General features: G+C 37.0%; 1 long non-coding RNA gene across 1 annotated transcript in view; it reads left to right on the top strand.

Annotated features, from left to right (window-relative positions):
• Window positions 1–359: 359 nt before the first annotated feature.
• Window positions 360–22117, top strand: part of LOC126001992 (uncharacterized) — a 139255-nt gene continuing 117497 nt past the window's right edge. Inside the window, exons 1-2 of the long non-coding RNA XR_007492882.1 lie at window positions 360–408; window positions 16289–16371. This is a non-coding gene — a long non-coding RNA (uncharacterized LOC126001992). The remainder of the gene's footprint in view (window positions 409–16288; window positions 16372–22117) is intronic.

Genomic DNA, 22117 nt, shown 5'->3' with positions numbered 1-22117 from the left:
CTCTCTCCTCTTTTGTATGGCAGGTTACAATAGTCAAATCTCTAATGTTTCTTAAGAGTCTCTTTACCTTCCAAGGTAAAAATAAAAGAAAGAAGAAAGAAAAATTAATTTCCCAAACCTCTTCAGATTCTGCATATTTTGCATTCCCATTATCATGCAGGTCCCCATTTAAATGCAAATTAGCATATTTAACCCTGTGAGTACTGAAGCCTAGGATACATTGTACTAAGGTTTTTATGAACTCTTTTGGCATTTTAAGGAATAAAGGAAAATTCAGTACTTTAAATAAAGTCAAATATAGATATGATTATGTGTAAATATTAAAACTGTGGTTATTTGCTTTCTTGCCTGTTTTATAGATGGATACTACAAAGAAGCATACAATGAATACAGTCCAACCAACCAAAGGTAATTTAAAATTTTATGTTTGACAAAATCAAAATTTTGTACAAGATCAAAATAGAATATTATTTACTAGGTGGCAAGCCTGCAATATGCTATATATCTCCAAGTTTGTGCAATAGATAAAATTACAGAAAAATTCAAATTTCCATAGGTCATTTTTTTCCTTTTAGGTAGCCTTTGTATATTATACACCAAGGATAATACAAACATAATCTGTGACTTCCTCTAAGAATGAAATACAAGATTCAGAATAGAGATTGTAGAACACTTTTATTAGAAAGTGAGCTAGTCAGGTGTCTTGCCTGAACTATACAAATTGCTGCAAATTAAATAATATTTATATAAAATGTTAGCATGATTGTATCGGTGGGCTGTGATTTGCATGCATAAGATTCATACATACTCAATATTAAAAGGGGATTTTGGTGATAGCCAATTCCTTACATAGTCTTTTGTAGTCTAGAGGGGATTCAGAGAGCAGTTGTAAGTATTGGTGGCAAATCTGGTGTATTTGTATTTATGGTTTAGCACAATTCTGATCCAAATAGGTGAAAAATTATAACTTTTCATTTAAGCATATATTGTCTATTCCCAAGAAAACCAGGATGTTTCCATTTATATTTCAGCCATCTGGATACCTATAAAAGAAAGCAAGCATGATAATCACATCCAAATCTAATGTCCATGAATGGGAATTTATTAGAGAATAAGCAGGAAAGACACTGGCTTTCAACATATCCTTCAATATGCAGATTTCACAGGCTATTCTGTAGCTCAGAAAAATAGCCTTTTGAAAAGCAAAGAATCTGAAATGAAAGCATGTAGGTGTTAATAGTTGTTCATGACAATGTATGACAGTCACTGCTAGGACTCTTTAGAGAGCACAGTTGTTTCAACTTGTCTCATATCCTAGATTATAATAGACTCTTTGAAGTATATATGATAGACTAAGATATGAATGCATCTTGGCAATATCAAAAATATTAATTAAATATTTCATGTTAAGCTTTGCTATATAATCTTATTTCTCGATACCTTGAGAGATGTTTAAACAGTATAATGTTTACTTGGCTAAATGGTTGATGAACAATGTGTCTATAACCACTATGTTGACTGTGTTCATCACTTTTGGGGGACTCTCATGAATGAATCCACTGTATGTAACGTGCATTGGAGCTAGTTCTGGAGTCAGTTGATATGAGAATGTGGCATTGATTTAGAAGGTGCTCTTTTAAGACAGTATCTTCTGTAACTTTTAATTATAGAAGCATCTTAAATACTTGGTTTCTGGGTTTTCATACAATTACTTGGATTATACAGATGCATTTAATTGTTAATTATGCAAGTATAGCAGCATTGCTTTCACAATTTTACCAAAGAGGAGTGATGTACACATCTAGAGATTCTTGCATTACATCGTTCTAACTTTCATCAGCTCCCACCAGATGTATATATAGCAAAAATACTATTCTAAATATCTGGCATTTCATAGGGTTTTAACTTAAAAAAAAACTGAAATTGTCTGATCATATGCTTGCTTTATGTAATTCATGCCAAATCACTAATGATTCTGCTTTTAGATCTTGGAAAGAAAGGCCAACATATTCTCAATCTTACAAGGCTACAAAACTAATTAGAGTTTTACATAAAGTCAACTGTGGCATGTATCTAAATGCCATAGACTAAAATATGAATGAATCTTGGCAATATCAAAACTATTAATTAAATATTTCATGTTAAGCTTTGCTATATATCTAATTTCTGGTGCATTCAGAATTCAGTTCTTATTCAGCAGTTTATGTTGTGACCTTATAGTTCAAGAATAATAGGGGATTATGATTTCTATGATCTAGTTTGTAGTTCCCTTATACATTTTATAGATGTATAACCCATGTATATTTTATATATAACCCAATACAGCCAGAAATAATTGTGTTTCTAGCAAAATTTGCTAAGAAAAATAAGGGAGAAGGTATTCGCATTATATTGTCATTCTAAATTATTGAGAACAAGATGCTCACCAAGAAAGTACATAAATAAAAAATGAATCTAGGGAAAAGTTGTCAACTAATTACTCAATCATATCTTTAATAAGTGTAATATTATTTAAACTTGATTGGATTAAGCAGTTTTGGTCTTCCTTACTGTTCAATTTTTCTATAGGATTTGCATGTATTCTCCAATGTAATTTGGTAAGCATATTTGCAATTATTAAATAAATAATTTAAAGAATAATGAAACTATTCTGAAAGTATTTTAGTCCTGGGGAGTAGAAAGAGTCAACACAGAAGTGAGAGTACTGTGATAAACTAGTGATGTGTGAAGAGAATATAAAGTTTTGTGACATTTCATCTTAATAGGTATTTTAATGAATAGTTATACCATAAACATATCTCATAAGCTTGGAGAACAGTTCAGAAGGTTCACCCAGGTGACCACGTAGATTACCTTATATGTTCTATTGGGGGGGCATCTATTAGACTTGTGTATGTTTTAGGTGCTTTAAATATATTTATCCATTACCAAGAAGAAAGAGGAATAATTTTAAGTGGTCATAATCATACTATGAAAAGTCCTCCCCCCCCCAAAAGAAACAAAAGGATTGAGGCCATGTAGTTAATACTGATACTCCCAGTATTGAAGGTGGGATAAGGGAGTCAAGGTTAGAATTGTGCTCTTAACATCCAGGTGTTGCATGTAAATTTTCAGAAGGTAATTACTGTTTTCCATAATTTCATAAGCAAAGCTAGTACATTCTTGTCTTTCTTTATAAAAATCAATCTCTAAAAATCTATAGACAGAGGTAGAAAAATTTTACATCACAGTTATGTGTATTAGAAACTACTGCTGCTATACTTACCTGTGTTAACATTCTAAGGCACATACCCTGAATAGTTATTAAAAACAAACAAAAAATGGGATGAAGTCAGGGCTTCCTTAAAGCATTCACTTTGAACTTACAAAACAAAATCTACTGCCCTGGTGCGATAGTGCAAAAATGCAAAACATGCCTGAGCTATGAATCCATTAAGAACACCACAGCAGAGCAAATTGTCAATGTAATCACCCATCGACTCTCTGCATAATACAGATCTGATTCCCAATCCCAGAAAGCAAGGCCTTGCTTTAAGCAATAGCAAAGTGCCTTCCATCTGTCTGCCCATGCAATCTGCCAGAAGAGAAATGCAGGCAAAGACGTTCCCCAGATCTGAAATGCTTTTATCTGTCCTCAGAGAGAGATTTCTTCCAGTCTTCGAATATTAGAGCGATCTACACTAGCACCGAGGAAGTAAAAGGCTGTGGGTTGCTTTTTCAGGAGCAGTAGGTAGTGCTGGTGGAAGAGATGTTGATTGAGAAAATAGGGCTTGGAGCAATGCTGCCAGTGCTACTGTGGCCACTATTTGGTCGGGCAGCTGACGTGGGGTAGTTGACTGATCATTGATGCATATCAATAATCAGGTACTTGAGATTTCTCATGACATCATCATTACCTTGTACTCCCTGTGGTCTCGAACCTTTGACTTTGCCTGGCTGGTCAGCGGTTTGGCAGTGAAAGCCCCTCCAATGATGGCCCTTTTCTCCTTCTTTCAGACCGGGGCAGCAGTCCGCCAGCAAGACGGCATCTTCTCCCCAGCCTAGAAGTCCTGTGAAATCGAGGATCTTCCCCCTAAAATACACACACCACACACACACAAGATGTGTGCAATCAAGCTGCCACTGCTTGGTTAAAAAAAAAAAATCTCATGGTGTCTAACTCAAAGGATCAGGAACAGATCCCTGAATCAGCTGCCACTTCTTCTATAGAATGGAATGTTTGTTTGTTTTTTTTTCCTTCCTTCTTAACCTGCGCTGGAAATTGCCTATGGCTTTAAACATCTTTATAGAGGGAGGCAAAAGAGTCTTGCGTGAGAATGAAGCAATTTACAATGCAAATAGAGGCCTAAGAAGGGACGGATGCTGCTGCTCATTCCTAACAGCGTGCTGCACCTTAATAGCTGGTTTTATTTTCTGATATTAATAGTTGAATTGTTGGCTAACGCTGCGGAGATTACTTGCTGAAAGGAAAAAAAAAAGTTTGGAATAAACTTTGAAAGCAACAGATCTCGTTTGGATGTTTCAGCCGCACAGACAAACAGAAACCAGGTCCTATTTACAGCCAAGGAGGAATCTTCTATGCGGCAAATATCCAGGAGGACTATTCTTCAGTACTGGCAGAAAAAGATCTGGAGCTGGAATCTGGCCAGAGGAAGACAGAGGCGTGTGAGGGAAGCGAGTTGTTATCTTTGGTTATCTAGCTGTATGAGTGTATTGGTCTTCATAAAGCTAGATAACCGAAAGTAAAAACTCCTTCAAGATCGACGGGGAGCTTGTGAGAATGAAAGACTACACCCAAGAGACAGTAAAAACCAGAAAGGTCAGGAATACTTATTGAATCTAACTTTGTTTTTGTTTTCTTTCTCCTTATGATTAAACTGGGATTAGAGGAAGTTGAGTGACATACATACACCAAAATATAAATAGGGCCAGATACTTTCTGAGGGGTTGTTGGAGCTGGAAAGGAGAATTGGAGTGTGAATGAGTAAAGATGGTGAAGAGACTTGTGCAGTTCTGGTCCTATAGTTAGGTAAAACTTTGTATATGATGGCTTTTTAAATTTTTTTTCTTAGAAAGTTGTAGTCAAAATGTCTGGTACCAAGCTTATACATTATTCTATAATATATAGGTTTAGGCAATTCCCTACTGAGGTCCCTTCTCCTGAAAAATGTGAAGATTATGCTTGGAAATGACCTGCCATGTGGGTTGTATGACAAATCATATGAAATTAGACTTTCAGAAAAGTTTATGCTGGAAGCTTAATAATTTATATCTACTAAGGACATAGAGCTAGCAGGGAAAATGAAAAGAAAAAAAAAAAAGCAAAGGCTGATTTTATTCTTCTATTCAAAATACAAGGACAGATGCTTCTCTGTTCCAAGGGGGTTTCCTTGAGGAAGCTACTGAAGCAGAAAGACATGATGGAGACGAGATCGCCTCCCCTCTTGTCAAAGTGTTTAAAAAAAATGTTCTGTCTTACTCTGCGCCTAGCATTGGAAATGAAAGTGACATTTACGCCACAACCCACGTGTGCGCCCTCCTCTCTTTTTGTTTAAGGATGATCAGGTCTATCCAGGAAACAGCTCTGGCATCCCAAACTGAAATAATTAGGACGTATATAGACCTGACAAAAATGGAAAGGGGGTGGGGAATCCGAGGGTCTGTCTTGCCTAATTGATTCCGCTAAACGGAATGCAGGAGATGTGAACGGCAGGACGCTCTGATTCCCACGCTCGGGGGCAAGTGGTAGAACAGGGCCGGCAGCCTATGACGGACAGCCCTGTTGGGGGGTGTGGAAAAAAGCATCAAGTACGCACACCATACTCATCTCCATCGCTTAAGAAAGTAGAGGCATTTCCCACCCACAACCATCTGCAGCCTCCCAAATGGTAACACAAACTGGTCTCTAGCTGTTACATCAATGTCTGTTTAGGTTGATTTTATAACCGCTGTTTAATCTGGCCATAATTAAGTTTGTTTTTCTTTTTGGTGGAGAGTTTCAATGTTTAAAGAAAACTTGCAGAAAGTTGTCAAAGAAAGCCCCCCTTTCTTACTGCCTTGCCCTTCATGTCAAACTAAGCCCCTATATTTGGCCTTGTGAACACCTTTTGGCTTTTCTTTGGGATAGGTTAGATTTTAAAATACAGATCTCTATGTAACATTATTCTCACCCTATCAAGTCGGTAATATTAACATAATATATCAGGAACTTGACCTAATTTTGCTAGTAGACACACATGGACATAAAGTTATTGTAGATTGGCTAGAACAACAATATGAGTTTCTTTTGGAATGGTGTCAGATGTGTTGTTCTAAACTGCCATTTGCATCTACTCTAAGAAGTGTCTGTTTTTAGCAGACACTTGGTGCTTTGGAGTTTTCCCCTGGTAATCTTTGTAATATCCTGAAATTATTTTTCTGAAAATGATATTCTGAAGATATTTTCCCACATTCACCAAGCAAACATTTTAATGCAATATATTGCAATAAGCAAATGGACAAAAAGGGGGACTATAACCTTATACATGTCCTAGATTACTAACAACCCCAATCTCAATATACACTTTTTTTTTTCTTCAAAGTAGCATTGTTTTCTTTGTAGTTTCAGCTCTATAAAACTTCAGATTGGAGAAGTTTGTAAAACCACTGTTCATTTCAATTAGAAACTCTAAGAGACTTGAATCATGTGAATTCTCAATTTGGCTTCTGAACACGTGCCAAAGTTTTACTACTGTAGTGACCGTTGTGAAGACTCTTGTTTATTTACATTTGAAGCACTGTTTGTGCAAACAACCTTTCATTGTTAAGTGCCTGTATTCCTTTCATTTACTTCATGTCCAGGGGTGCTATTTACCTAGAACCATTGTCTACTACAATTAACATTTACATTACAAAGTGTGTGGTTTTCTTTCTCAAGGAGGTTAATTAAGGCAATAAGATGTTTGCTGGGGGAACCTATTGTTTACTGAAAGCACTCAATGGAGTCAAATTACTGAAGCTTTTGCTTACATCTTGGTCTTTTATGTAAATGTGTTAAATATAACATCTAAGGAAAATAAACAATATTACGATTATGTGTTTGCCATTGTCATATCAAACTTGCTTTGTATCATACTAATGTTACATGATTTACCAATCAATAAAAATACATTTCAATGTTATTATTTTCATTTTATTTTTTTGCTGTTCCACTCTGCTCTTGCTGCAACATGTCCCAATTTTTCTGTTTTCTATTACACATCAAACTTCTGACATTTTGTTTTATTTGTGTGTGTTGAAGAGAGAGGTCCGGTATCTGAGCAGGGGCTGAAGGGTAGCAAAGCTAATCTTTGCAATGACCTTATAATAAGGTGATATTTCTTTGAAATCTGAAATATTTCACAGGCATGTACATTTAAGTCCAAAGAAGTGTAAATATCAGTTAAGCAGTTCTTTGAAAGCTAGTTTTTAACACTGGAAGAAACCAGATCAAGTTTATTTAGCATACCACTGCATTGTAAAACAGTTGGAGTGAAGTTGCAGGTTGCGTGAGTATGCATGTTAACTAGTGGGAACCAAGCGCTGTCTTTGTGAGAGGGAAGCAGCAGATTGCTGTGCAAGGCCAATGTTAAAAAGGCAGCTGAATTTAACACCATCTGGAAGAAAAGATCCCTTCACGACTTTCTCACACCGTCAGACAAAACTAGTGTCTCTTGTTCCGAGCCCTTGTCTATGCATCCATACAATACTGAGTCATTATACTTTTGCTGAGAGAAAATTTGAGAACACAATATGGGTAACCAGTGAATGACCAAGTTTCATTGTGCCCGCTTAAGTCGATTGAAATCTACGTCTAGAGCTATGAATGGTAGTATTGTTTTCCTCACCAGGGCTGTACTAAATGTCAGCACAGTGTAAAGACAAACTTGAAGTCTGCAAATAACTTACCAGATCTCAATTATAATATTTTCCCACACTAGAACTAATATCATTGCGAAGACTTACATGGCAGAAAATAGAAAAAAGAGACTAAAAGAGAGTTCATTTAGAAGTTATTTTTCTCTAGACAAACATTTTAATTTTCTTATGGGAACTTTAATTCACTCTGCAGGCTGGATTGAGAAGTGGAATTTATGACTGGGGAGTTCAGGTGGCAAAATTCCTTTTTGCACAATTAAAAATAGAATTAACAACTGACAATGAGTACAAACTCAAACCTCCATAAAAATAAATAGACTCTACCTGGGATTTATTGTTTTAGTTCAACCTAGAATGGCCTAAATTGAATTTAGTGTGACTCTAAATTGAATTTTGCTTTAGTTTTGACCAATTCTACTCTTTCAACATTTGTTACTGTGATTGACATGGCAAAAGAACATCTTAGATGTTCATCTCCTAAAAGTTACACCATATCAGCACCTCAAGAGTGCTTCTCCTCTTTCTGGGACACTCCTCCCTAAATAAATTCTAACTTTTCTTATGACGTGTGTGAATCCATTATTATACTCAAGTTTAACATTCACACACTATTTGACTGTAAACAGTCAGTAAAGGAAACAAAAACAGTTCAAAAAGAGTAAGAGCAGTTGGCTGTGTATGTTTTATTAGGATGTCTATTTTAAATAGAATCAACTTTGCAATTTTGTTATTGTGTCACCAAGTGTCGCATAGTTCTTAACATGTTAGTGCAAAACAATGAGTAATTGCTGTTTTCCTGAATAATACATCTGAGTTGCCAACGTCAAAGGTATTATTTTGTGTATTTCTAAACAGGAACGTTAACTGCAGGTTTTGACATTCAAAATCTTTTCATGAAATACTTAGAAATAGGCCAATAAAGTGACACATGCAAAAAATAAATATAAAGATATAGCCAACTTCTTATTCTTGTCCTACTTTATACTGGAAAATTAACAAAAGTCATCCAATGGAAGTATTAAAGCTATAATAAGAAATAGCCTACAAAAAGACAATGCAATTACAAAAGTGAAAATTAGATGAAGCTTTTTTTTTTAAATGTATAGGAAGATTTTTTGCAAATTTCTTAAAGGATATGAATTTACCAGTAGCACTCATTCCACTGCAGTAACCATTAATATACAGAGTAGTGAAACAAATGTATTAATAGTCAAATAAAATTTTTCCACAATGGGCTTTTCAAGGTTTTTTTTTTCTCCTTGTCTCTTCTTTTTAATTTTTTTAAAATGTTTTCTTTTATTAATAGGTCTGTGTTAATTTTTCAATTAAAATTATTTTCTTTTAAGGGGAAAAAAGTAAGGGTCTAAGTTGTTATCTATTTCTCCAGAAATGTCATTGTGGCTTATGAAAATTGATACCTTTTGCATGATTTCTCTTTTCCTTAAGTAGAGTAAGTAAAATGTACTATATAATATATAGCACTTGGACAGGTGCTGGAAGTAGAAGTGATGAGATGAGCAACACCAAAGTAGTTTTTAAACGTCATTGAGTAAAAAGACATCTCTAATAAGTGAGTTAGTTGTTTTTTTAAAGCACTTTTAGTATTTAGGGGAAGTGAAGTCCTACATCGAGGAGGCATGTAAGATAGTTCTTCAGTGTCTCAGACTTTAATGGATGGTTCTGTGAACCTATTTTAATGTTCACCAACTTCTTAGCAAAAAAAAAGAAAAAAAAGTCAAACAACCCAACACAGAAATCAACAGAAAGAATCTCCTTAAAAGAACCCAATTCGCTTCTTCTGGAAATCCGATGATTGCTCAAATAATTCTATCGATGCAGTATTGAAATGAAAGGCAGACTGTGAGGCTTTGCTGTTGAGGACTGCCTATTCCTCAATCTGGTCCCAGAGAATGTGCAACGGGATGGGATGCCCCTTCTTGAAGGCAGGAACTTGTGGCTGTGAGTTAGCTTGCAAGACGTTAGGAAGTAGGACTTTTCAAAGTGAAGATGGTTAACTCTGCTAAGGGAAATAAATATGCAGTGCTGAGCCCTATTTGTTGCAAGAGAACACTTGTGGCGGTGGCTCGACTTGGCTTTAGCAGAGAGAGCCGCAGCACCACGCAGTCTTGCCATCGAAAGCGAGCCAGGATTAGCCAGGGCCGTGCAAGGTGCAGGGCGGAGGCGGTGCCCAAGCCAGCCGACTCTTGAGTGGCAGCAGAAGAGACTGGGTTAGGCCGTAGCAGAGGAGAAGGCGACCCTCCCGCCGCCCAGCTGCACGCCTCCTCTCGGAGACCGCCAACTGCCAGAAGCCGCCCGCCGCCGCGGCTGCTCCGGGCCTCTCCTGATTGGTGTTTCCCGGGAGACGGCCGGCCTGCTCGAGCTGCTGCGCCGGCGCGCGCGCGCTCCCGGAGCTGGTAGGCGGCGGCTCGGCGGGCGGCGTGCATCGCGCTGGGAGTGTTCTGGGGGCCACCTGACTTGGCGTAAGCTCGAGTTCTGGAGCCCGCCTGCCACCGCTAGGACGCTGCTGGTCCGCCGCGGGGCCGGGCAGAGTTGAGGTGGCCTGTTTTTCTGTACCGGCATGCTGAGTTGCGTCTCAAAGGAAGATTTTCTCTCTCCCTCCCTCCCTCCCTCCCTCCCTCCCTCCCTCCCTCCCTCCCTCCCTCCTTCCTTCCTTCCTTCCTTCCTTCCTTCCTTCCTTCCTTCCTTCCTCCTTCCTTCCTTCCTTCCTTCCTCCCTCCCCTCCCTCCCTCCCTCCCTCCCCCCTCCCTCCCTCCTTCCTTCCTCCCTCCCTCCCTCCCTCCCTCCCTCCCTCCTTCCTTCCTTCCTTCCTTCCTTCCTTCCTTCCTCCCCCCTCCCTCCCTCCCTCCTTCCTTCCTTCCTTCCTTCCTTCCTCTTCCCTTCTTCCTTCCCCTCCCTCTTTCCTTCCTTCCCTCCCTCTTTCCTTCCTTCCCTCCCTCCTTCCTTCCTCCCTCCTTCCTTCCTCCCCTCCTCCCTTCCTCCCCTCCTTCCACCCCTCCCTCCCTCCCTCCCTCCCTCCTTCCTTCCTTCCTTCCTTCCTTCCTTCCTTCCTTCCTTCCTTCCTTCCTTCCTTCTTTCCTTCCTTCCTTTCCTTACCTTTCCTTTATTTGCCACCTCCTTCCTTCCTTCCTTTTCTTCCTTCCTTTCTTTGCCAACTCCTTTCTTCCTCCTTCCTTCTTTTCCCTTCCTCCTTCCTTCCTCTTCCTTCTACCTCCCTTCTCTTCCTTACTTCCTTTCTTTGCCAACTCCTTTCCTTCTTCCTTCCTTTTCTTTCTTCCTTCCTAAGCTAACTCCTTCCTTCTTTCCCCTTCCTCCTTGCTTTCCCTTCTTCCTTCCCTTTCCTTTTTTCCTTCCTTCCTTTTCTTCCTTTCTTCCTTTCCTTTCTTCCTTTCTTTCCTTCCTTTCTTTTTTTTTTTTTTTTTTTGGTTTTTGGGTCACACCTGGCAGTGCTCAGGCTCAGAAATTGCTCCTGGCAGGCACAGGGGACCATATGGGGCGCCAGGATTCGAACCGATGACCTCCTGCATGAAAGGCAAACGCCTTACCTCCATGCTATCTCTCCAGCCCCATCTTTCCTTCCTTTCTTAACTAACTCCTTCATTCTTTCCTACCTTCTTTACTTCCTTCTTTTTCTTCCTTCTTCTGTCAACTTCCTTCCATTTTTGCTTCCTAAGCCAAATCCTTCCTTCCTTGCTTGCTTCCTAAGCCAACTCGTTCCTTCCTTCCTTCCTTCCTTCCTTCCTTCCTTCCTTCCTTCCTTCCTTCCTTCTTTTTCCTCCCTTCCAGCCTTCCTTCCTTTTTCCTTTCTTCCTTCCTCCTCTCCTTCCCTCCCTCCCTGTAGGAATCCCCCCCACCCAGCTGTTGTGACTGAGGGTGGCATTGCATTTAGTCACAAGGAGCTACCCTTTTAGGAAGGCATCTTGCAGCTCAGGGCCCCTTCCTAATCCTGGCTACTGAGGTTCAGAGGCATTATTTTGCCCAGGCATCTTTCTTGGATATGATTAATAGTATTGTTAAAGTGTATATACCTCAGTCCCATTCTTTTTTTTATTTTGTGTAAACTGTTAACTGAAGTTCTCCTCATCATCACCACTTCACTCCCTTTTTGATGGTCAAACTCAGAGAACTTTTATTTATTTTTTTTTTCTTTGAGAATCCTGAGCTTAGGTTGGTGAGCAAGGCTCAGCCCTGGACCCTTTCTTAGATCAACTTCCACCTCTGCCCTCTTTGATTTCAGGCTCTCACTCCGGACGCATCTTACGCTGATCAAATTTGCTGGAAATATTAATCTCCTTGTTGGATGGATACAGTAGAACTTGTTCAGAGATTACTTTAAAAAGAGATCTGGGTCTTAAGTACTTACTAAAGCCACTTAATAACATCATGCATGGACATTTAAACTTGTTGTAAGTTGCAGAGAGGATTAGTGCGAAGTCACGCTGTGCGCAGCTAATGATACCATCTTAACTCTAACCAAGCTAAATCCACCTCGTCTGGCGCAGGTCAGGCTCTGAGACCCTCGGGTGAGGCTGAGAAACAGTAGGTCTTGGAGGTGCTTTAGATGGGCAGAAACAGTGACCGCCCTGATCTTCCTATCAGATGACGCTCGCTGGTCCTGAGTACAGAGCCAGAAGTAACCCTGAGCGTTGCCAGGTATGGCCCTAAAAGCAGGCAATCTTGCTGCTTGGGTGGGTATAAAAGCACCAGGTCAAAGTCCAGGACTTTCAGGTGCATAATGACACCCCATCACCCACACAAAAGGGTGTCACAAAGGGCACTTACCTACATGGTAAGATAGGGTTGATCCCCTTAACCAAAGGATGCATAGTAATGAATTGCAAGTTCAGAGGTGGCAAAATTATAGATTGTGACTTTTTTTGCATTGGTTGATTAGCATTACAAAGGCCGTTCACTTTTAGTTCTGCTTTTCCAAAAGTAAAGTCAATATTTCATCGGTAAGAATTGAAGCGTATTATGAACAACGTCCAGTAGTTGGTGTGCTCAACTGGTTTCAAACAGATTGCTGTTCTAAAGCAACTTGCGACTATGTTATAAAAGGTCCAATTAGAAATAATCTGGGGAAATCTTTGAAAATGTTGCGTTATTAAAAATGTTCGCTCGCCTAACATTCATTTGATTGTCACTAAGTAGATGTCTTTTGGATTTCTTGTGTTCTCTGAATTTAAGTTTTTATTATTATTATTTGGTTGTGCTCCTGCCTTGGGGTTATGGGATGCCAGGGATTGATGGAATCTGGGGTTGGCCACATACAAGGCTACTGTCTAACTGTATTACTAATTCTCTGGTCCCAATTAATTTGTTGGTTTTAGGGCCATACCTGGCAACGCTCAGGGTTACTTCTGGCTCTATACTCAGGAACCACTCCTGGTGCTCAGAGATCAGATAATATACTGAGGATCAAACCTGGGTCATCTACTTGAAAGGGAAGCGTCCTATTAGCTGTACTATCGCTCTGGCCACTCTGGGTTTCATTTAATAGTCCCTAACCTGAAAAATATACCAGGAACAATTTTTCTGTTTTGTTTTTTTGGCCACACCCAGCACTCAGAAATTGCTCCTAGCAGGCTCCAGGGACCATTTGGGATGCCAGGGATCGAATCTGGCAAGACAAATGCTCTATCGCTGAGCTATTGCTCTGGCCCGAACTATCAGGGCAATTTTAACTACAACACAGCTTTTGCATTTCTTTTTTATTTTGGGCTTTGATTTTTCTTTAAGTTTTAAATTAATACTTGATTAGCTTAAGTGTTTTGTTTTTTTGTCTTATATCATGAAAAGCTGGTGAACTAGTATATGGAAGGTCAGATATCACAGTAGATGTTAATCACTTTAATAATCAGTAAAAACCTCTAAAAGAACTTGGGGAAAATGCTATGCATGAAAGACTCACCATTTTCTTGCATTCATTCCACAAAAAGTGATTTAAAGAATATTATCTAAGATATTCCTTAATTTTTGCTTTTTAGGTTTTATAATAACATTTTTTATTTATGCATTATATAACCAAATGCACATATGACTGAAACTTGATGAAATGAAGAATTTTCTAATGTGTAATTAATAAATATCATCACTGGATAAGTGTCTCACATATACTGACTTAATCAAAATATAAACACCTTATATTTATTTGGAGATAATGCCTTCATGAAGACAATCATAGATTTAATATCATTGAAATTCAGGATCCATGGACTTACTTCCTGTCAGAGTTCTATCTCTTGCATTATAATAATCCAAGTGTACTTAGTTCTTATTTTTAATTCAGCGAGAATTATGAAAGAACCTGGAACTGCTATATGAATTTAACATTCTATGACAGGAATTCAAATAATAGACTTAGGCCCTGTTTTCTTTTTATAGCACAGAGTTTGTACATAGTAATGACTATATTATAGATATACATAGATATAATTTTAATGTACTGAATTATCCTGGAAATATATACTCTATATATTAAATTAAAATAGCATTGGCTACACAAATGTGAAGTTGAGTTGAAGTATAGAGTTGTCTATGGAATAGTGGGAAAATTGTCTAGGATTTTTTAAATATAAAGTTATCCTTGTGACTAATTCAAGGTAAGAGGGTTTGAAAAGAAGAGGAGCATAAAACCTGATGAGTTTTAGGGTTTGTCAGATATGCCTCTTGAGTGATTCTAATAGTAAAAATACTAAGACAGCAAGGAAAAGGGAATTAATTGATAAATTTAGACTTGCATTGTCTTATAAGGAGAGTCTCGACAATTTGTATAACTGATCACAAAAAAAGTTCAGCTGTCCCCCAATAAAGTTAGAAAATTGCTGAATGACTGAGGTTTTCAAATTGAAGATCATGCTCAGTTACAGTCTAAAATCTGAGTTTGCAGATATGACATGGTACTCCAGTGACTCAAACAGCACAGTAAAAATATTGCATATATTTCTGCCAAATTTGTCGCAGATGGACTTGCTACTAGGGAAGAATCCATAGCATGACTGAGCTAACCAAGTGTATTACCTTCCCAATAGGTGATCCCTCTATTTGCATGTTGTGCTCACTGACAGTAGAGAGGACTTGAATTTCTGTCATTTTTCTGGATTTCAGCCTAAAGGTCTATATTTTCAATGCAAAAATAGATGAATTAAAGAATACTTTTTCTTAATCAGTCATTATGGCCAAGACAAAATTATTTTCTTTAGTAATGGACACTGAGATTTGTCTTTATTAAGTTAAATTTAGCACGCTGTATTTTATTAGAGATTGTATAATTTTGATTTTTTATATTGCATCTTTTACCATAAAGCACCCTTCTGTAAGAAAATGCAGTTGAACAAAACAAAAAATATTTATGTTACTATAATTTTAAGGGTTTAAGTATGACAGTGCTAGATATTAGAATATCATGTGCATCAATACATTATTAAGTTAATCTAATGCTCAGAGTCATTACCACATTCATGGGTGTCTTTCTGATATCTCTCCAGTCTACTGGATTTGAAAGTGTGATTATGTAAATTTTCTACTGATAAATAAATGACTATAATTGTACTTGAAATACCACTCAAATTCTTAAGACCATGGAATCTAAATAATATATTATACATTCCTTAATTATTTATCAAGACTAATTCAAAATAACTGTAGGGTAAAGCATACATTTATTTTTACGTAGCAGTCCCCTTCCCCAACTTTTTTCGATACCGGGTTAAAAGACATACAGAAAAAAATGCTTGTTTTGCCATAATTTCTTCAGATGTTCAAATTATGAAGAAAAAGGTTGATAAGTAGACTAGCAAATTTATTCTTTAAGAAATCATCTTTGGTTTGCTAATAACATCACCCTGATTCAATACCTAAGGTATGTAATCTTAAAGCCAGCTCAGTAAGGGTATTTGGTGATAGATGAAATCATATTTAAGTGATAAATGCTGGTATAGAAATAACTCATCATCACTCAACATTTTCCCAGGGAAAAACTTAATAACAAAAACATTTCACATGTTATTTTTTTTAAAAAATTATAAGTCAAAATAGGAAATTATATTCTTGAATTATAGAATTTAAGTAAGGCTTATGCAATTAAGTAAGACTGAATTTAAAGTACGGATTTCCTTCATTTAATTATAGCTATAGAAAACCACAATAATCAAATGGCGCCTTTTCATTGTTTAGCATTGCAAGATTGCATTCAGAATTGTATTTGCACTGTGTCTTTAAAGGAAGCTGTGTGTGTGTGTGTGTGTGTGTGTGTGTGTGTGTGTATTTTTACCTACATAAATTCTAATTGCAGAATCTACTCTAATCACCATGTAGAAATCATTTGAAGCCTCATAAGTTCATGAGCTCCCCACTTTTCTTTTTTATTCTGCAGACCACACCTTCTCTGGCTGCTAATGAAATACAGGAGATTGATTGCAGAAAATCTTCAAGGGAATATTTGCTGTACCACATATAGTAAGCTCCATTTGGTGCATTAGCATTTAGCCATTTTATGCAAATTTAGAGAAAATGACTCATGTATATGATTTAATATGCATCACCGATAACTCATACCACCCTTATAAGAAAAAAGAAATTAAAAATTCATTAGAAAACTAGACTAGTGTCACTACATGGTTAAAACATTATTAAAGCATATTTCAATGTTTTGCTTACACTAGTGTTCTCATCATGGTGCCACCATTTCATGACAAAGGCCAGAGAGGAGAAAACATTCAACTTAAAATGTCTGCTGGCACACATCGCTGGATTTGTGTGTCACTAAACAATGAGCGAGCATAGCCTTGAATACCAACTATTTAATTAGCACTTTTGGAAGCCATGCATAGAAAATAGCTCATTTACATGCATCTGCTTAGCGATTAGTCCCATAAAAAGCTGCCATTTTTTTGTTGTTGTTGAATATAGCGAGCATTTTACCATTCGGCCATGAAAAAAAATCAAAACATATGTTATTATTTTGAAATCCTGATATTCACAGATTTAATTAAAACCAGCAAAAGTCTTGGTATTTCTCTTCAAGGTATATTTAAATTATTTAATTTAACCTTAAGTGTACAATAAAAGGCTGGATACAAGTAATAATTAAGAACTTCAAAGGGCAACGGAAACCCTTTAACAGTCCTTGGTTTAATTAAAGGCTATTATTAGAAAGCTCTCAAATATACAGTAACATTTAATGACAAGTGATGACTAGTAAAATCAGTATTTGAAAGTTATGAGTATCTTATTCTAAATACAATTGATAGACTCTATAAAGGATTATTCCATTTTGAAAATAAATGGCATGTATTTCTTGTCATTGTCATCAATTTCACGATCAAATTGATCACATTAAAAATCTGCTTAAGATGCTTAGATTTTCACTCTCCAGTCTACACATATCTGTCATGACCAGAAATTAATTGTATGCTTCTTAAAAAGCACTTCTGACAATTTAAATGTTTTTAAGACGATATGCTTCTCTATTCTAATACAGTGGTGTATTTATGAGGCTATGTTTATAGTATGGATGCATGAACAATAAAAATATGTACTTTAAAATGTAATATTCTTTTTTTGAATGTCATTTGTTTAATGTAACAGAAATAACCTTTGTAGGGAGTTTATATTATCTACCACATTTGTGTGACTAGGCAATGGCCCCCAAATCAGATTGCTCTAAATACATTTGGAAGGCATATCAACAACATAGAAAACAGAAATAAACCACTTATGTAGTATTTCCCACTTAAGTAATTACATTTATTGTATTATTTTGCTTTAAATGTATTTACTAATAAAGGAACGCTGGCTAGAATTTTAATAGTTGAAAATCAGGGCAGGTAAGGTGTAATAAATAGCACTACTACATTTACATTCTTGAGTAAAATTGATGAACAAATTTTTAAGATTTATGTTTACTAGTTCTGTTTAATTCTCTTCAATAATCACCTTATAAAGCACTAATAATAAAACTGCTTATTAGTAAGCATTATAATAAAGTTTTGCTTTCATGGTTAATTGCTGTTTTGAAATTCCAATACTGTTTTCTTTTTGTTTACTATATGTCAGAAAGAATATTGTGGGCTTTAGAAAGATTGTGTGGATTAAATATGTAGATATTAATAAATGTATATGTAGCTCTACCTACCTATCTAGTTAAGTATGTAATATATGTCTGCCCCCCACTCAGTAACAAAAGTGTATTCTCATATATCATTTATCTTTTGAAAATATCTTTTAGAGGACCATACTCTGTGGTACCCACACATACCCAGAGTGGGCCTCAAAGTTCTGCCCTGCAAAACTCAAGCAGTACATTCCATGTCGGGATGAAACTCAGAGTTTCACACCAGTTAAACATTTGGTTTCCTCTTGAACTATTGTCCTGGAATGTCATTAGAGAATATTTTGACTTCCGTTTTTATTTTATCTTCCTATGGTTGGTTTGGTAAATAAATTAGATTGATCTCCACCCCCTGCACACACACTCTTAATAGAGTAGTAAGCTTTATAAGAGTGATGAATTTACCTGTCTTGCTCACTGATGTGTGTGTTGCACTTAGAACAAAGTAGGACACTTTGATGTTTAGTGATTACATGTTTATAAAATAATTATTGACTTCTGCCACTAAGGGATTGATCTCAATCGAGAGACTTCTTTTCCTTTCTCTTGAAATGCCTAGCTTTGTTGAATTTATCCTTTCTAGGTAGGGTAAGGCTTTCCTTTGGAGTGAGTGATAATTAAAACAAGTTCTAACCTAGATTTCAAAGTACATTTGTAGATGAATTGAATATAGATTTGAGATGTTATTCTAATTATAGGAAATTGTGGTTCATGGGGCAGAGACAAGTCAAGGTGATACATGGGAACTGAGTCCTAGAACACAAAATTATTAGCAACATATTCCAAACTAAAATGTGTTGCAAATAATTTGAGTATTTTTATTTTATTATTTATTTATTTTATTATTTGGTGGGCTTGGTGCACCTTCAGATGTGTTGAGAGACTACTTCTAGCTCTGTGTTCAGGAATAGCTCTCTGGGGTGCTGTGGGGATTAGGCATTGCAGAGAATTAAACCCAGGTCAGCGTGTATGGCAGTGCTTTAATGCTAGATGTCTCTGTTTCAGAATTTTAATTTTTATTGAATTTCTAGTTCATAACAGTGTGATTATAAGTAGCTGAAAATGATTATACTTTCATTGGTGGTGGTGAGGCAGGAGTGGAATGTACTTAGTTGTGCTTAGGGTTTACTTATGACTCTGTGCTCAGAGATCACCCCAGTAGTACTCAGTATCAAATCATGATATGCTGTGCCTGCAAGAATTGCTTTACCTCATATACTATCTCTCTGTTCCAGAAAAGTCTTCTTATATTTCTAATTATTGATACAAGAAATAAATGTGAGAGGCCAGAGTGATAGAACAGTGGGTAAGGCATTTGCCTTACATGAATTTTCTAGGTTTGCTTTTTTGGGGTTACATCTGGTTGTGGTCAGTGCTTACTCCTGATTCTGTGCTAAAAGATCACTCCTTGCTAGACTTCTGGAGAACATATGAAGTGTTGAGGATTGAACTCTGGCCTTGGGCATGCAAGGCAAGTGCCTTACTCACTGGGCTATCTCTTCATCCCCAGAGTTTAACGTTCCTGAATAGGACAAAATGTTTGTTCTTTTTGTTTTATTTTGTGTGGTGTGTGTGTGTGTGTATGTGTATGTGTGTGTGTGTGTGTGTGTGTGTGTGTCATATTTGGTGATGCTCAAGATATACTCCTGGCTCTGTGCTCAGGGATCACTTATGGCTGGTTTGGGGGACCTAATAGCATGCTGGAGAACTGCATATTGGTTGCTTCTCTCTATTCAAGGCAAGTGCCGTACCTGCTGTACTATAGCTCTGGCCCCTAAATTATTGTTGTACTTCAAGTAACAATAGTCATATGATTTGATATGAACAGTGAAAAAAATTTCATTTCAAATTTTTATATAAAATTTTGTGATCCTAAGTTTTTGTTTCTTAATTAGAAGTTTCCACTATATAAGTGACCATATTATTTCTGCATTAAAGATTGAGCTAAATATGAGGGAATCAACTAAAAATGACTATGTCAAGTTAAAAAAAATCTACTAAAATTTAAAATACTTATTGAGTACCTTGTAAGGAGTTTATGTAGTGCTAAGGACAGGAAGATATTGACATGTTTTTGGTTTTGGATCACTTCACCATATACTGGAACAGAGTTGGTTACCTAAGTAAGACAAGGGAGTATAAAGGAAAGGGCCTGGGGTGAAAGATTATTGGCATTTCAGTGGTGAGTAGTTGTAATAATATTTTACACCTAAAACATAAAATCACTTATGCTCTTGTAAACCATTACATCAATAAATTCATTAGAAGCAATATTTTAGTCAAAATAAAGAAGTAGAGATGATTGAACAAACAGGAAGGGTCATAGGTCAGAGGACATTTCCAGTGTAAGTCCACAGGCAAGGGGAAGCTGCCTGCCATATGTGATGAAATTCAAATTCACTTTTACTAGACTATAGAAATATACAAAAAACACGAGATACAAAATATACAGAAAAATGGTTTAAAATGAGGAGAAAGAGGACAGATTAAAACATGTAGACTTTGTAAGTTTTGGTCTTTGACATAAGTAATACTGAATTATTTAAGCAAGGGAGTGTCATATTTGATTTACTTTTGTGAAAGGTGATTCTGGCTGCAGTATGGTTTGGAGGCAGGCAAGAGTAAGTGATGGAAAGTGAGTTATGAAACTAAGGTATTAGCAGAGTTAAGAGATGATAATGATTTTGGCTAGGATAGATGTAGTCGAAATGGAAATAGGCAAATATTTGAGAAAAAAAAGTGGAAATGAGTACTTCAGAGACTCACTGCCATCAATATTCAAGTGAGTCAAAGTGGATTCAATACTGAAACAGAAAAACCAGTTTGAGACTCTTAGTAGGTAATAATCTGTGGAGGTAAAGGAACTTAAAACTGGAGAATGAGAAGATATACGTGGAGCATTTCAAAAGAATAACATAACTTTCTGATCTTAAATGTTTTACCATTTAGTGACTATAGTGCGATTAGTGGCTACAAAATAGAAGTTAAATAGGGAAAGAATGAGGTGCTTATTGAATTTGCTGTATCTGATAGCTACATAGTAAGTGGAGACATAGGACCTGTCTTTGGGTGTGGCACCGTTAGATAATTGTTATAGGATTAAAGTTATGACCTGATGTTTGTCAAAGAGTTTGCTGAGTAGAAAACAGAAATTCTTGGCATTGGTTCTGAAATTTTGTAGTAGAAGCCTCTAATCACCCATGCAAATTCAATTACTGTTTTCTTTTTCTCTCCTCCCTCCCTCCCCCCCTCCCTCCCTCCCTCCCTCCCTCCCTCCCCCCTCCTTCCCTCCCTCCCTCCCTCCCTCTCTCCCTTCCTTCCTTCCTTCCTTCCTTCCTTCCTTCCTTTCTTCCTCCCTCCCTCCCTTCCTTCCTCCCTCCCTTCCTTCCTTTTTTCCTCCCTTACCCTCCTCTCTCTTCCTCTCCCTCCTCCCTCCCTTCTTCCCTTCTTCCTTCCTTTCTTCCCTCCTTCCTTCCTTTCTTCCCTCCTTCCTTCCTTTCTTTCCTTTTTCCCTTTCTTTCTTTCTTTCTTTCTTTTTCTTTCTTTCTTTCTTTCTTTCTTTCTTTCTTTCTTTCTTTCTTTCTTTCTTTCTTTCTTTCTTTCTTTCTTTCTTTCTTTCTTTCTCTCTCTTTCTCTCTCTCTCCTCCCTCCCTCCTTCCTTCCTTCCTTTCGTTCTTTCTTTCTTTCTTTCTTTCTTTCTTTCTTTCTTTCTTTCTTTCTTTCTTTCTTTCGTTCTTTCTTTCTTTCTTTCGTTCTTTCTTTCTCTCTTTCTCTCTCCCTTTCTTTCTCTCTTTCTCTCTCCCTTTCTTTCTTTCTTTCTCTTTCTTTCTTTCTTTCTTTCTTTCTTTCTTTCTCTCTCTCTCTCTTTCTTTCTCTCTCTCTCTTCCTTCCTTCCTTCCTTCCTTCCTTCCTTCCTTCCTTCCTTCCTTCCTTCCTTCCTTTCTTTCTTTCTTTCTTTCTTTCTTTCTTTCTTTCTTTCTTTCTTTCTTTCTTTCTTTCTTTCTTTCTTTCTCTTTCTTTCTTTGAACACCTGCTGTGTTCTCTCTTCAGTCCTGAAAGCCTGGCACTTTAAATAAAAATATCAGATCATTT

This window comes from Suncus etruscus, chromosome 2 (assembly GCF_024139225.1).
Source record: "Suncus etruscus isolate mSunEtr1 chromosome 2, mSunEtr1.pri.cur, whole genome shotgun sequence".
NCBI classification, from domain to species: domain Eukaryota; kingdom Metazoa; phylum Chordata; class Mammalia; order Eulipotyphla; family Soricidae; genus Suncus; species Suncus etruscus.
The sequence above is the reverse complement of the archived record's forward strand: the minus strand, read 5'-3'. Positions and strand labels throughout refer to the sequence as shown.